At 37.4% G+C, this 17,597-nt stretch overlaps 1 long non-coding RNA gene across 1 annotated transcript; it reads right to left on the bottom strand.

The window, feature by feature from the left end:
- Positions 1-2,980: 2,980 nt before the first annotated feature.
- Positions 2,981-9,965, bottom strand: LOC120136990. The gene is made up of 3 exons (XR_005517396.1): positions 9,811-9,965; positions 5,162-5,164; positions 2,981-2,992 (listed from the first exon to the last, which is right to left on the bottom strand). It is a non-coding gene; the product is annotated as an uncharacterized LOC120136990 (long non-coding RNA).
- Positions 9,966-17,597: the final 7,632 nt, after the last annotated feature.

The following is a 17,597-nucleotide window of genomic DNA, read 5'->3' as shown; positions in this document are numbered from 1 at the left end:
CTTCATCAAAGAAAAAATTAACTGAGGTTTGTGTTACCTACATACCTACGAGACAACAAGTTGCAGACTTCTTGACCAAAACCTTGAGCAAAAACATGTTTGAAGAAATTATTGGCAAGCTGGTTTTGATAAATATCTACAACTTGAGGGAGTGTGTTGAAATTCCTAAAATTAAGGATAAATTACTTACCTTACTCCTAGGAGTTCTCTTGTGCAGTAGGATCTAATCATAGTTTCTAATTCTTAGGGAGTTACTGATTTTTAGGGATTGTTTCCTTATTTACACTTTGATTACTCTACAAAGGTTGTAAACTATTTAGTAAATAATAACAACCTTATTTTTAAGTTTGTTTAAATTCAGTAAGAGTTCTTCTGTCCTTCACAACTACTCAAGGATGGAATTTGCAGTAGTTTGACATTAAAAATGTATTCTTGAATGGAGATCTTGAAGAGGAAGTGTACATGAATATACCACCTGGATTTGGACCAAGTACTAAACAGGCTTTGCAAGTTGAAAAAAGTTCTATATAAATTAAAACAGTCTCCTAGAGCTTGGTTTAGAAGATTTGCTAAAGTGATGCTGAGACAAGAATTTAAACAGAGCCAAGGTGGCCATCATTTTTTTGTGAAATACTCTTCTTCAGGAGGAGTAACTGCACTCTTGGTGTATATCAATGACATAATTGTCACAGGAAATGATCTTGAAGGAATTGGTAGTTTAAAGAAGTGTATGTGTAGGTTATGCAATAGATAAGTTAGTATTTTAATATAACACTAACTCTTAGAAAGTTAGATAGATAAAGATATCTACTAAGTAGTTTACTTTTAATAGAAAACTTACTCCTAACTTTTCCTATAAAAAGATGTATTTTCACCATTCACGATATAGAATAATAAGAGTTCATTTTCTTCTCCACTATGTTGTTTACTCTTTATCAACATGGTATCAGCTAGGTGACCGATCTTTCACTTAAATTTAGCCGATTTTTTTCTTTTTCTTTTTTTACCCTAAATCTAGGCGTCGATCATGAATTCCACCACTTCTTCATTAGAGGTCACTTCGAAAATCCTCATTAATTCACCCCATTCTGATGTTTCTTCAGCCTCTATCACCTGTCACCGATTGAATGATGACAATTATATCCCTCACTCTCAAACTACTACTCGGCCAAAGAAGGGGAGACTTTGGTGTGACTATTGTAAGAAGGTTGGCCATTTGCGGGATTCCTGTTGGAAATTACATGGCAAGCCTACTGATGGGAAGTCTTCAAAACAACATCAACAACGTGATACTCAAGAAAACTGTGTTGTGAATACTGATTTACAAGGAAGTTCGTTTACTAAAAAACAAATGAAAGAGTTGCAGCAATTTTTTAGTAAGTTAAACACTCATTCCCAATCAGTACCTGCAGGTAGAATTCCTTCTGCTACTTTAGCTAATACATCCACCACTCCCACTTGGGTTGTGGATTCTGGTGCAAGTGATCATATAACAGGTGATCTTCGACTCTTTCACACTTTTCATGCCGACTCGTCTATCTCTCATATTCGAACAACTGATGGTTCTCTATCCGGTGTTGCCGGTCATGGGTCTATTCGAATAAATCAGGACATTTTGTTATCTCATGTTCTTTATGTTCCCAATCTTACTTGCAATCTTATCTCCATTAGCAAGTTGTCTGTCGATTTATGATGTATCACGAAATTTAACTCTGATTTTTATGAATTTCAGGATTCTAGCTCGGGGAAAATGATTGGCAGTGCTAGGCTTTGTAGGGGTCTTTACCTACTTCCAACAACTTTATTTTCCCACCCATCTACTTCCTACCATGTTATACAACAATTTCCTTTACTTGAACCTTCAACCGATGTTATGTTATTGCATTTTCGTTTAGGACATCCCAGTTTCTTTTATCTTGCAAAATTGTTTCCACATTTGTTTATCAATAAGAGTCCAAAATCTTTTTCTTGTGATATTTGTCCACTTGCTATACAAACTAGGAGTGTTTATCTACCTTCTCCATATAAACCGTCCAAACCATTTACCATGATCCATAGTGATATTTGGGGACCATCTCGTGTCGTATTTTTACATGGGTTTCGGTGGTTTATTTCATTCATTGATGATCACACTCGTACTACCTGGACCTTTCTCATGAAAACCAAATCTGAAGCTTGTGAAATATTTAAACGGTTCCATAAGATGGTTGAAACCCAATTCCAGTGTTCAATCCAAATGTTTCATTCTGACAATGGTAGTGAGTATTTTGCCAATGTTTTGGGTTCTTTCTTTCAGGAAACCGGGATCATTCATCTTACTTCGTGTGTCAATTCTCCTCGACAAAATGGGATTGCTGAGCGAAAAAACAGGCATCTTCTTGAGGTTACTCGGTCTCTACTTTTTTCCACAAATGTTCCTAACTATTTTTGGGGGGAAGCCCTTTTAACTGCCACTTATTTGATTAACCGTCTCCCTAGTAAACCGTTACAATTTAAGTGTCCAAGAGATATTTTTCTTCAGTTTTTCCCAATTTTAAACCGATGACTTCATTGTTACCCCTTACAGTCTTTTATTGTACTGTGTTCGTTCATAACAATGTTCCTTTCATGTCCAAATTAGATCCTCGAGCATTTCGGTGTGTGTTTCTGGGTTATTCATCAACTCAAAAGGGCTTTCGGTGTTATTATCCTCGTACAAAGAAATTCTTTATTACTATGGATGTTACTTTCTTTGAAAAAACACATTTTTTCCTTAAAACTGCTATTCAGGGGGAGTTATATAATGAATACCAGTTTATTGACTCACAACAATTGTCACTTGATTTGCAGCCAGCTCTTTTTGATCAACCAGCACCGTCAAACCAGTTAAACCAGTCGAATAAGCCTACAAAATCGCTACAGCCATACCAAACAACACTACCGAACCCAAAAAAGGTATCCTTGCCAAACCAGTCCACCGAAACACATTTACCTCGGCATGATCAACATATCACTTCGCCTCAAATACCTCAATCCGAGTTGCAGATTTACAAGAGACGACAAAAATCAATTTCTAAATCAATCCCTGAACCTAATTTCGAGTCTCCCACACAGTATGGACACTGTCATGAACCAGAACCGAACGAGAATCCTTTGGAGAATGAAGAAGGTAATCAGAGTTCTTCCACTGAATTAAATATTTTAATTGATGATAATGACTTGCCGATTGCTCAAAGGAAATGAGTAAGAAAATGCAGAAATTATCCAATTGAGAGATTTGTTGCATATGGAAAGCTAACGCCGTGTTTTAAGAACTTTACAGTAAGTGTAGATAACATTATGTTATGGAATGAGAGAAATAGAGAAAGATACGAGAAAAGAAGGAGAGAATTTAGAGAAGAAAATAGTCATTCATTCATTGCATAAGGAAATTCCTGATTACACAGCAGGTATTTATTTAGTTACAAGCTGGTACAAGGAATCTAACAATGCCAGCTGGCATTCCTTCTAACAACTTATAACTGACTAATTCATTCTTATCTTCTTTCTCCTTGCAGGATATTGAGCCACATAACCTGTGCTGCTTCAACTCGTCCTGGGCTAGAGACTTGGGCTTATCCAACACTGACTGGACCGGTTACACGGGTGACTCCAATTCAGAGGGTAAGTACCTCATGCCCCTTTCTCGTGTTTCAATCCCTAAATCCCCTTTTCAATTCCCTCAATCCCTAACCCTTGACTTCTGATTTCCCCAATTCCTTCTTCTCGTCCACTCTCATCTCTTCTAACTGTGACAATACCGCCGCTGGAATCGATCCTTGTCCCCAAGGATCAAATCCTAGAAATTGGCCTCGAAGAACAATATCGTCTTCCCATGTATCACTGGTGTCATCGAGGTCTGTCCAGTGTACCAACAACTGCGTTACAGGTTTGTTTTGTCGATTCATTATTCTTCTTCCCATATCCTTATACGGCTCTAATCGAATCTGACCATCATCGTCCATGGCAGGAGAGTCCGTTGAAGAGACTGTTGAGTCACTAACGTGTATCTTCAGGATGCTCACATGAAAAATTGGATGCAATCGGAAAAAATCTGGTAAGTCCAATCGATACGCGACCTCACCAATTTTCGCAATAATTTTGTAAGATCCGTAGTATATTGCTACTAACTTTAAATTTTTTTGCAGGACAATGGATGTCTGCCTGTAGGGCCGCAATCTTAGGTATTCTTCTTTTCCCCTTTGAAACTGTCGTTCACTTCGATTTTTTTCAGTATGTTGTTTAATTATGTTCTGCAACATATCTGGGACCATATGCATTGTGAATTCTGAACACCATAGCAGAGTAGGTTGTTTATCAGAATTTACCTTCACTTCATACCACACCTCATTAGTGTGTTGTGAAACTTCGCTCTTCCCAATAGCTCGGCAGGGTTCTTGGAGTGGCAGCTGTAAGCTTAGAGCACTCAAAAATATTAAATTCTGACTAGTATAGAAACTGAAACAATAGTCTTCTAAAGCTTTGTAGTTCACCAAGTTTCCATTGTAACCAACCTCAATAGACCCAAACTTATACCCCACATATTCCGTTAGATTAGTAAACATATTCCAAATAGGTTGAGTTTCATTTGTAAGCTCCCAATCCCAGTACCTCTCCACAACCTTCTCACGGTTTTCTGACCACCAAGATTCTGCTTGGTGCTCTCCAAATCTTCTCCAGCTGAACCGCATACGTTTAAGATCTCTAATTCCATCCTGCAGTGCTACAAGAGTTATGTAGACTCCAGGCTCATCCTTTTCAATCCAGTCAGCCTCAGCTTGACCGCCATTAGTTACTGATGCAGAATTTCTGCATTTCGTACTATTTTCGCTCTCCCTGAAAAATCCAGATTCTCTTTCATCATAGTAATCCACAAGTTTCACAAAATTCATCATGTCAGGGCAAATAGTCTTCTTGAAGTTCTCAATTCGCCTATGGCCTTGAACTGCCTTTGCCATATTTCTGTCATAAGTATATACAATTACATCACTCTGAAGGGCAACAACAGAGTCTAAACCGGCCAACATGTTCTGATGGTTCTTGAAAGGATTCAACTCCTCATCTGTTGCCAAGGAGGAATGAGAAAAGATGTTAGGGAAATCCTCCTTAAGAGGCTCCATACTTCCATTTCCATAAGCTTCACCATCTACTAAGTAAATCCGAGTACTTGGTGGGAAACCCAATACTCTGAGCAAGAGAAAAGTCTCCCTAGGGGTCAGTGAACAGTCATCGAGCAATCTTCTCTCTATACCATTAATCTCATTCTCCTTCCAATGGCCGACTTTATGATGCATCCTACTTAGTTCATTATCTTCTTCTGTTGTCAAGCTATGACTGCAGCCAGTAAATGCAAGCATATCCATCTCGTATCTCAAATGTAGAGCAAGATAAGGGCTTCCATTTTGGCGCATTCTAGAAATCAACGTAATTCCAAGTTCTTCACTTGCAGCTGAATTTTTCAGTGCCTTGTAGTTAACCCAGCACCTCAGTTTTTTTATGGAACTTGAGATACCATTATTGGCAAGCCGAGAATCAGTGTGTATAAAATAGATTGCTTTTTGCTGCTTCAGCAATGGTAGGACCTCTGCCTTATAATAGCTAACCTTAGACCAGGATATATGCATTTTGTTAAATGGCTCAATTCCAGTATACTCGGGTGGTATTGCCTCAACTATATGGACATCGTCCTTCAGGGTTTTAATGAAGTACTGCCAGTCAAACAGATCTTTAAAGCCACTGAAAGTTAGAGCTGCGATGTGATATGCACCACAGGCATTTTCTTCAACATATTCCCCTGATGTTGTCAACCCAACTGTTAAGCCATGCCCATAAGCAACTTTGTGAAAATTGTAATCAATTAATGCTAGAACACACGTGGGCTTAATCCGTGTTTCTTTGTCTCCATGTCCAAGACGATTTTTGTCCCCATCCCCCCATGTGAATAATTTTCCTGAGGAAACACTAGTAGTAGATTGAGTGACAATAACCTCAACAACTGTAGAAGTATGCCATACTCCACATGCCACCGCAATTGTAGCAGTATCTAAGACAACCTTTCTTTGAAAATCAGTGAAGTCTACATGAATTCCAATGCAACAATCTACCCTAGTTGTATTCAGATTCTTCTCAATTAAAAAATCATCCGAATTCATCGAAGCATATTTCCACATCAAAAGACCTTCATGAGTTCAAGGTACATATGGAACATCAGATTTTTCAATCTTTGCATCATGATTTACTCCTTTATTGACCATAGAAACAAGTTTATCCTTAGCTCTCCATCCTGTGTCATAATAAGTGGCAGTTTTCTTTCCCAATTTTTCCAAAATCTTTATTCCATCAGTCTTAAGGAGGTTAGGAGTACTTACTTGAGCATTCTCTGAAATGGTTTGCTCTTGTTCCTTGATGTCCACTAGATTTTTCCACGAAATCAATTTGCTAAGCCCACTCAGACTAACATTTTGTTGTAGTCGTGAATCAATTTTTATGGTTCCAGTAATGGATGGAATTGCATCAAATGCTCTTGTTGACAATTTATCAAGCACTTGATACCTATCATTTGTATCTTCTATTGCCATATGTAACATCTGCTTAATTTCTGGGCTGTTTTGGACTTGCTCCTCCGTCCTCCTTGTCAAAATCCCCAATATCTGCTCCATGTAGCTTTGAGTCGTTGCCATCCTAAACTCCAACAAACTGATACGCTTATCTTGTGCCTCCCACCACTTGGGAGGGTTGGTTTCATCATTTACTTGCTGTACTGTTTTCTTTAAATCCTCAATCTGCTTTTTGATGGCAGAGATATCAGTAGATCCGACCATGGTTTGGTTCTTCTTTTGCATATCCAGTCTGTAATTTGCCAGGAAATGATGGCTCTGAATACCAATTTGTTATGGAATGAGAGAAATAGAGAAAGATACGAGAAAAGAAGGAGAGAATTTAGAGAAGAAAATAGTCATTCATTCATTGCATAAGGAAATTCCTGATTACACAGCAGGTATTTATTTAGTTACAAGCTGGTACAGGGAATCTAACAATGCCAGCTGGCATTCCTTCTAACAACTTATAACTGACTAATTCATTCTTATCTTCTTTCTCCTTGCAGGATATTGGGCCACATAACCTGTGCTGCTTCAACTCGTCCTGGGCTAGAGACTTGGGCTTATCCAACACTGACTGGACCGGTTACACGGGTGACTCCAATTCAGAGGGTAAGTACCTCATGCCCCTTTCTCGTATTTCAATCCCTAAATCCCCTTTTCAATTCCCTCAATCCCTAACCCTTGACTTCTGATTTCCCCAATTCCTTCTTCTCGTCCACTCTCATCTCTTCTGACTGTGACACATTACTGTTCCAAATACGGTGAAAGAAGCATTGAAAGATCCCAAGTGGAAAAAGGCAGTAGAAGAGGAATTAAAAGCACTGGAAAACAACAATACTTGGATTATAGTTGATCTTCCGAAAGATAAAAAACCAGTCGGCTACAAATGGGTATTCACGATAAAATACAAAGCTGATGGTAGCATTGAAAGATATAAGGCGAGATTAGTGGCGAAAGGATTCACTCAATCTTTTAGAGTTGATTATCATGAAACGTTTGCTCTGGTAGCAAAACTAAACACTGTGAGAGTGTTACTGTCATTAGCAGTTAATGAGAATTGGGTGTTTCATCAGTTAGTCATCAAAAACGCATTTCTAAATGGAAACTTGGAGGAGGAAGTATATATGCGAATTCCACCGGGTGTGAAGAGTAATACAGGAAAAGCATGTAGATTACTAAAGTCCTTGAATGGACTTAAGCAATCTCCAAGAGCCTGGTTTGACAGATTTACAAAGGTGATTATTCAGGATGATTACAAGCAATGTCAATCATATCACACTTTATTTGTCAAAACATCTTCAAACAACAAAAAGACAATTTTGATTATCTATGTGGATGATATCATTCTAACAGGTGATGATTGTAAGGAGATAAAAAGATTGAAAAAGCTACTGGCGAAGGAGTTCGAAACCAAAGACTTGGGAACTTTACGGTATTTTTTAGGCATAGAGGTTGCAAGGTCAAAAGAAGGAATAGTGATCAACCAAAGGAAATATATCCTTGATCTACTATCAGAAACTGAAATGAAGGGATGTAAGACGGCTGAAACAGCCATGGAAGAAAATATGAAGCTAAGGAAAAAAGAATTGGGAAGTTCTGTGAACAAAGAACAATATCAAAGGCTAGTAGGTAAACTAATTTATTTATCACTTACTAGATTTGATATTGCGTTCCCTACCAATATAGTGAGTCAATATATGAATGATCCAAGTGAAGAACATTTAGAGGCTGTGAATAGAATTCTAAGATACTTGAAAATGACACCAGGACATGGATTAATTTTTAGAAAGAGTGAAGATAGAACAGTAAGAATTTTTTTGGATTCAAGCTGGGCAGGTGAATTAACGGATAGAAGATCTACAACTGGTTATTGTTCATTTGTTTGGGGAAATCTGGTTACTTGGAGAAGCAAAAAACAGGCGGTGGTGTCTCGAAGTAGTGCAGAAGCAGAATTTAGAGCAATGGCACTTGGAATTTGCGAAGGAATTTTGCTTCAAAGAATGTTAACTGAGCTATGGTTATGTACCTACAAATGGTTTGAACTTCAAAGTGACAGTAAATCTGCAATAAGTATTGCAAAGAATCCAGTTCATGACCGAACGAAGCATGTGGAGATTGACAGACATTTCATCTCTAAAAAGGTGAAGGTGGAACGGTGAAGCTCAATTATGTTTCAACGAAGAATCAGTTAGCATATATTCTCACCAAAGCACTTCCAAGAATTACCTTTGATGAGATTATATCCAAGTTGGGTCTTTTCAACATTTACTCCCCAACTTGAGGGGGAGTGTAGGTTATGCAATAGATAAGTTAGTATTTTAATATAACACTAACTCTTAGAAAGTTAGATAGATAAAGATAACTACTAAGTAGTTTACTTCTAATAGAAAACTTACTCCTAACTTTTCCTATAAAAAGATGTATTTCACCATTCACGATATATAATAAAAAGAGTTCATTTTCTTCTCCACTATGTTGTTTACTCTTTATCAACAGTATGATAAAGGAGTTTGAAGTTACAAAACTTGGAAGATTAAAATATTTCCTTGGAATTGAAGTGTTACATTCACAACAGTTGATTTTTATATCTCAGCAAAAGTATGCTCTGGACTTAGTGAATGAGACTGGAAAACTAGGGTGTAAGCCAGCATAAACACCAATAGAGGTCAATCATAAGCTTGGAGATTCAAAAATTGATGATGCAACAGTTGATAGAAGTTCATTTCAAAGACTTGTGGGAAGGCTTATTTATTTGTCACACACTAGACCAGACATAACATATTTTGTTGGAGTTGTGAGTCAATTCATGCACAATCCTAAGGAATCACATCTAAGGGTTGTGACTCAAATTTTGCAGTACTTAAAAAGGACACCAGGCAAAGGAATTTTGTTTAGAATAATGGAAAATTTAACTCTAGAAGCATACACTGATGCAGATTATGTTGGATCCATAGTTGATAGAAGGTCAACCTCGGGGTACTGAACTTTCTTTAAAGGAAATTTAGTTACTTGGAGGATCAAAAAGCTTAATGTTGTGGCTAGATCAAGTGCAGAAGCTGAGTTTTGAGCTATGACTTTGGGAATTTGTCAATTACTATGGATGAAGATCATTTTAGAAGATTTGAAGGTCAAATGGGACGGACCAATGAAATTATATTGTGATAACAAGTCAGCAATTAATATTGTTCACAATCCAGTTCAACATGATAGAACAAAACATGTTGAAGTGGACAAACTTTTCATAAAGGAGAAACTTGAAAGTGGCATGATCTGTACTCCTTATGTGACCACTGGAGATCAAGTTGCAGATATAATTACCAAGGGTCTACCTGGTAAGAATTTTCAGAAGTTGAAAGACGAGGTTGGAAGACATCCATGCCCCATCTTGAGGGGGAGTGACAGAGATTAACTTCCTAAATTAAGAAGATTATGTAGGATCTTTGTAAATATATTCTACTAGTTAGGATCCTTAACTTTAAAGGATTAGAATTACTCCTAGAATCAATTACTTACCTGAACAAATTTAGGAAGAAGAAAAGTCTCTTATTTCTTCGAATAAGAGTACACCCTTTTTAACATAGAAAAAAAAATAAAAAAGGAAATAATCTCTAATATTTTCAAGGAAATAATCTCTAATAATAAGCCTATCCCTAAAAATCAGTAATTAGATCATGACTAATATTTACAAGGAAATTCCTAGAACTAAGGTAGAGAATCTCCTTAATTTAAGGATTTCCATCACTCCCCCTCAAGCTGGAGTGTAGATGTCAATCGAACCTAGCTTGCCCATAATTTCTTCGAACCTTTTTCTGCTCAAGCTCTTGGTTAACACATCTGCTACTTGTTGTCGAGTAGGTAGATATGAAACACAAATTTCCCTTTTGTTAATTTTTTCTGTAATGAAGTGGCGATCGATTTCCACATGCTTGGTGCGGTCATGGTGTACAGGGTTGTGAGCTATATTAATTGATGTCTGGTTGTTACAGTTCAGTATTATAGGTGTTGTATAGGATATTTTAGTTCTCCCATTAGCCGTTATAGCCACATTCCTTCACATATACCTTGGGACAGAGCTTGATACTAAGCTTCAGCACTGTTGCGTGCCACAACCGACTGCTTTTTACTCCTCCATGTCACGAGATTACCCCAAATATAACTACAATAACCACTTATGGAGCGCCTGTCATTAATAGCACCTGCCTAGTCTGCATCAGTGTAGACTTCTATGCTTCGATTTACATTTTTCTTGAAATGCAACCCCTTACCCGGAGTCCCTTTTAAATATCTCAATATCCTGTAGGCAGCTTCCAAATGTTTCTCCCTAGGAGCATGCATAAATTGACTAATAACACTTACTCCAAACGCTATGTCTGGACGAGTATGAGAAAGATAGATAAGTTTTCCCACTAACCTTTGATATCTCCCCCTGTCTACCTCTTCTCCATCTTTATCAGTTCCTAATTTAAGGTTGGGTTCCATAGGAGTCTCAGTTGGTTTGCAACCCAACAATCCGACTTCAGAAAGTAGATCAAGAACATACTTTCTTTGAGAGATTGAAATACATGCCTTTGACCTTGCTATCTCCATTCCAAGAAAATATCTAAGATTCACCAAGTCTTTAAGTTGAAACTCAAGACTTAAGAATTCTTTTAGTCTTTCAATTTCAATAGAGTCATCTCCTGTCAATATTATGTCATCAACGTATACAATAAGAATACAACACTTCCCATTAGCCCAGTGTTTGTAGAATAAGGTGTGATCAGCTTGACCTTGAATATATTGTCTACTCGTCATGGCTTTAGCAAAACGATTAAACCAAGCCCTGGGGGATTGCTTTAGTTCATACAAAGACTTCTTCAACTTGCATACTTGGCCCTTGTTTCTTTCGAATCCGGGTCGGAAAATCCATGTAGACTTCTTCGTTTAATTCTCCATTGAGAAAAGCATTCTTTACATCCAATTGAATCAAAGGCCAATCTAAATTGACAACAATTGAGAACAACACTCGAATAGTATTTAGTTTGGCCACTGGTGCAAATGTTTCCTCGTAGTCCAACCCATATGTTTGAGTGAAACCCCTGGCCACAAGTCTAGCCTTGTATCAATTAATGCTCCCATCTGGTTTAACTTTCGTAGTGAAAATCCACTTACAACCCACGGTCTTCTTTCCAGTAGGTAGTTTAGATATTTCCCACGTTTCATTGTCTTCAAGAGCCTTTATTTCTTCCAACACGGCTTGCTTCCATTTGGTTGACTTAAGAGCATCTTCTATGTTTTTTGGAGTTTCTACAGAGTCAATATTAGAAATAAAGGCATTGTAGGATTTAGACAAGTTCCCATAGGATACAAACCGAGAAATGGGATGTTGAGTGCAGTTTCTCGTGCCCTTTCTGATTGCAATTGGAAGATAGATGGAAGGCGAAGGAGGTGAGACTTCTTCCTCAGGACAATCCTCAGGTAAAGATGGCATTGGCACTGTTGTTTCAGTTTCTGGCAGCTGATGTTTCCGAGAATATACACGAAGCTGCTGAGTTTTTTCTTGTTGTTTTTCAGAAGGAGAGGGTTGTTTTTCTTCATTTGTATGATTAATCGCCCTTGTTTCTTGTTGTTGCACAGTAGAGTCGAGTAAAACGGGGTCCAAATCAGGAATTACAATGGCTGTAGGACTTTCAGCAGTGGCTGTAGGATTTTCAGTAGTGGTGGTAGGATTGATAGAGTCTTGAGGTATAATGAGAAGGTTGTTCAATGTCTCATCTTCACTAAATATCTCCCCCTGAAGATGATAGGCTGAAAAATATGGCTCGTTTTCGAAGAAAGTAACATCAAAGGACACAAACATCCGGTGTAGGGTTGGAGAATAACACTTGTACCCTGGGGTTCATATCTATGGAAAGCTACCTGGAAAAAGTAGTCGTATTCCTTTGAGGACTGTCGTAGTTTGTGTGGCCATGGTTACAAATACACTTTGGTAGGCTTTATTTGGGCCTTTAAGGTAAGAATTTCTATATAATGTTTCCAAAATTATAAATAAATTTAACAATTACTAAAAAATTAATGTTTGTATATTATATTGTTTGTAGATTTGGATATTTGAGGCTTTTCCCAGCATGCAGACATATGCAATCAAAAAATCAAATGATATTCCTAGGGCTATTACCTGGAGGAGGATTCGACTACTGGATTGGGAAGATTTACTACCATATACGACGATGAATGATGTAAGTTAACACAAATACTACCATATATAAACAAGTTATTACTAGTAGACGTTTGACTTTGTTTGAGCTTTTATATTGTTAGGAGGCAAACTATCCATTACAAAGGCTGACACCTATAGAGGCTGAGCTTGCCACTGATTGGTAGCAAGCTAGTAAGTGTTTTTTTGATGGGATGGATGATGAGCACCCCCCATTTCGAGAGCCATCACCTGATCGAGCCGATTATACACCTCCACACCGAGAGCCATCACCTATTCCATCACATCATCGAGCCTCTTCTCCACCATCACCTCATGATAGGCGACCGACAAAGATGCCACGACATTTATCTCCCCGTTCTCTACCTCCACGAGATGAGTTAGGGGAGTTACGTGATGAGGTCAGTGCTTTACGTGATGAGGTCGGTACTTTACGCGACGATAATAGTGCTTGGCGTGATGAGGTACGGTCTTTACGTGGTGAGGTAGATGTTTTACGCGATAACAATGGTGTTATGTGGTGAGGTATCTACTTTACGTGATGAGGTAGTCACTCTACGTGAGATTGTTTCATCGTTGCAGAATGAGGTTCATAATCTACACAATGGGTAAGTTTGTTTAATACTATACTAAAAATGAAAATAACCTTTTTTCGGCATTATTTATTTATTTATTTACTGATTTATGTATTAATTTATTTTTAGCGGCTCGATAAGGTATATGCTTTACGTCGGGTTTTTCTTGTACGACGGAGTTCACGCATCAGACATCGTGTACGTGCCATTACGTTTCATTTCACCTCGATAGTTCCAAGACTCCGTAAGAAGAAGCATGATTCACCTGTCATCGTTCAATAGGCCCCTCCTATTGTTCAAGAGGACCCTCTCATCGTTCAAGAGGCCTCTCCCACCGTTCAATAGGCCCCTCTCATCGTGCAAGAGGTCACTCCCACCATTCAAGAGCCCGATTCACATGGCATACTATGTCGACATATTGATAAACCCCCTCACGTGTCCGGTATGATAGATGCGATTTGGCTTTCATATGAGTTACCAGCTAGTACCATTCCTCAGCATGAGAGGAGAACACTACCGGACACAATTATGGATAATACCCTTTGGGCTAAGACCGCAATTGATTTTTATCTACATGAGCGGAGATAGGGGTGTTACGCTGACATATGCAAAATCGACGATAGTATGCATTTTTTTCTTGATCGGTCTTGGTTTGGTGTTTTATTAGGGGTTGAAGAGAATGACTATTTCGAATGGGGGGTAAGTCTTATATTCTTCTTATATTGCATTTTGATTATTTTTTTAATTTATTAAATTCATTAATATATGTATTTTTTTTTATAAAACAGCATATTGATGCATGAGTGTCACGTCTTCTGTTTATAAGGAAATTGAAAAAAAATAAAAAAGACGTGATGGACTATTATGCATTCGTCTTTTCACGTAGCTCACTTGAAGGATCAGAGAGACGCTTCATATGCGTTGGGTAATGGAATAGCTATCCTTTATCCTACGTGGTGGGAGGTCGATAAGGTTAGTATTTATTTTTGAATAAGGTGTTCATAAATTTTATTTGATGTGTGCAATTAAATTATTATTTATGATTGCAGGTGTTTATCCCTGTTATGGAACGTCGTCATTGACTTCTCGTTGAGCTTCAGCTCCCATCCCTGAAGATGATAGTATATGATAGCATATTGAATTATATACCATTGTCTGATTTGAAAGATATTATTTGTAAGGGATGGAGCGCTCATTTGGCTAAATACTTGGATGCGATTGATTATTGGACTAATTATGGAAACAAGAAGCCAAAAAAGTACAAAGTTACAATGATGAGAGACGAGACAGTGCCACAAAAAATGGTGGTAGCTAGAGGGGATTGTGGTCCTCTTGTATCCATGTGCTTGGAACGTTTGACGACAGGAGGTAAACAGTTTCTACCTCCCACAGATAGAGATAGAGGTGCAGTAGGGTTGTGGTTTTGACATTTTATGGCTAGAGCGATATATTCGAGACGTTGCCTACCTGCATCCGCGTTCTGAAAGTGTGCTTAAACAACCATTTGTTATTGGTAAGTTTGAGCAAGTGTTCTTAACATATATATACTCTTTGTTGGTTTGAAAATGTTTGGTTAAGTACCTAGAATTCAATAATTTGTTGTTTGTTGGTTTTAGATGTGTAGAAAATCTCATGGCCATAACGTTTCTGCATGTTACTGAAGTGAGCTGCGTGAACAAATTGATGTATTTGGAAGTAAGCTCCATATTTTTAGGAGCATTTGAATATACTGTGAACAAATGTTTTACATATATATATAGCAACTCATTTACAATGTTGTTTAATTGATTTGTTGTTTAATTTTCAATCTGTATTATGTTGAAGGCAAAAAAGATCTGTTGAAGGTACACTTTCGCAACACGAAAATCAAATTTACAACGCGAAAGTCAAATTCACAACGCGGAAGTCAAATTCGCGTTACGAATTTGCCTTTCGCAACACAAATTTGACTCAAGTTACTAATGCATGTTCAACTGAAAATGTTCAAATTCAAGTTACTAATGCATGTCTAACTGAATACGTATCCATTCACACATAAAATACACATAATACAACGTTTGCATTTAAAAAATCACACATAAAATACATGTTCAAACTCAACAGAACAAATCATAGCAATGTTCAAACTCAAGTTACTAATGCATGTCTATCTGAAAATGTATGCATTCACACATAAAAATATACATAATACAACGTTTGCATTTAAAAATCACCTAAGTTAATAAGTCCCAAAAGGTGAAGCCGGTTGTGATTGGGATTTTGATTGCGATTTTGATTTCCTTTTGCTTGACACCATATGAGCTTTGGATTTTGATGAGGATCCATATTTTGGTAGAGGAAAAGATGATTGTGATGGCACTGGTGATCCACAGGTCAACCTTGTATGACCACTTTCCTTGCACCGACTACATGTTCATATCCTCTTCTCTTCACCCTTAGACGGTATACGATCATGATTTTTTGGTCGGCCAAGTAGCCTGCTGTCCATGACTGGTGACAAAACTGTTTGTAAGTCATCTGGTATGTCTCACTCAAAAGGATGTGGAATAGGGTAGACAATCTCGACATAAGTCTGTCGATATACTTCTGTAGGGTAGCAATCCATAACGTATGCGCTTGAATCATCTTGGTTTAGATGAAGAGCAACTTTTATAATATGGCCACACGGATAACTAGATGTTTGCCATTTCATACAACTACACGTCTTTGCATTTAGATCGACAAGCCCATTTAAGTTATTATTCAATACTTCAAACAAAGTGTTTGAACATGGTTCAACTCTCCATAATGTTGACTTCACAACACATTTCGTTATCTTTTTTTCCAATGTTCCTGTAAATTTAAATAAATAATACTTAGTAAAATATATTAAATATGATAAGTTACGGATTTAATGAAATAATACTTGCATGGTTTCTTTTCTTGTAGTACCGCTATTAAATAGAGGCTCGAAAAAACTCCATTAACATAGTAATGGGTAATTTTCGGGAATAACGACTTAGAGTGTTGATTGATTCTGCACTATTAGACGTCATGAAACCATATCTTGCTCCAAGTTGATGTACTCTTGACCATATTTCAAACCTGACATCTTCTAGTGTTTGAGCACATTGAGGCAAAACACGTCTTAAACAATTATATATTTATTAAAATCCAATTCCCGATAAGCTTTTACAGCCTTCTAGTATGTCCATATGTGATTTTTTATACCAGCATACCTTGATTTTAGATTTCTGTACAAATGAACACCACAAAGTCCATGAAAAACATCAGGGAAACACCTTCTAACAGTGTTGTCAATTGAGTTTGCCCTATCAGATATGATTTTCAGATTGCTAATAGGACCTATGCAATCCCTAAGATGCTCCATAAACCATGTCCATGAATCAGAGGTTTCAGATTTGCCAACCCCGTAAGCTATTGACAGCATCCCATTGTTAACATCCATGGCTACTGCTAATAAGTTTACTCCAAGGTAACGACCTTTCAAATGTGCTCCGTCAACTATAATAACTGGGCGCATGCAAGTAATAAACGAACGAATCTACAAAATAATATACACAAGAAATATAATCATTTAAATGTGAAATGCATGTAACTAATAAAAACGAGTCAACAAAATTATATTGATTTACTAACCGCAGAACCAATGGCGATAAACAACAACTCAAAGTGTACATATCTATCTATTTTGATATGAGTTACAGACCCAGGATTTTTCAGCTTCAAATTATGATAATAAGCCGGCAGTTGGGCAAACGATGCTTCTGGCGACCCCCTCAACAATTCCAAGGCAAAACATTTGGCTCTCTAAGCTTGAGAATATGAGATACTAATCTTGAACTGAGCATTCATGTCAGTCATAATTTCATGTCCCCGATATACTCTGCCATTCAAAAACATTAACTCAGCCAGAAAACCACCCAACACCTTTTTGTTTGCCTGTCTATGGTGAGGAAAAACTTGGGTTCTTGAACATATATGTTTATCAATAAAATTCCTAACTTGAAACATTTCACAATCTTTTATCCTCTTTGCAATCATACGCCAAATACAGTTTTTGTCAATCATACACCTTGTTTCGAAACGATCTTTGCTTGATTTGTTAACTTTTAGTTGATAGCCATCTTCCACACATTTCGTATACAAAGCTATCTTCAAGTCTTCCTTTGTATCAAAACAATCATCTTTCTTGATACGAATAAC

This window comes from Hibiscus syriacus, unplaced genomic scaffold, assembly GCF_006381635.1.
Source record: "Hibiscus syriacus cultivar Baekdansim isolate YM2019G1 unplaced genomic scaffold, ASM638163v2 tig00110646_pilon, whole genome shotgun sequence".
NCBI lineage: Eukaryota > Viridiplantae > Streptophyta > Magnoliopsida > Malvales > Malvaceae > Hibiscus > Hibiscus syriacus.
The sequence above is the reverse complement of the archived record's forward strand: the minus strand, read 5'-3'. Positions and strand labels throughout refer to the sequence as shown.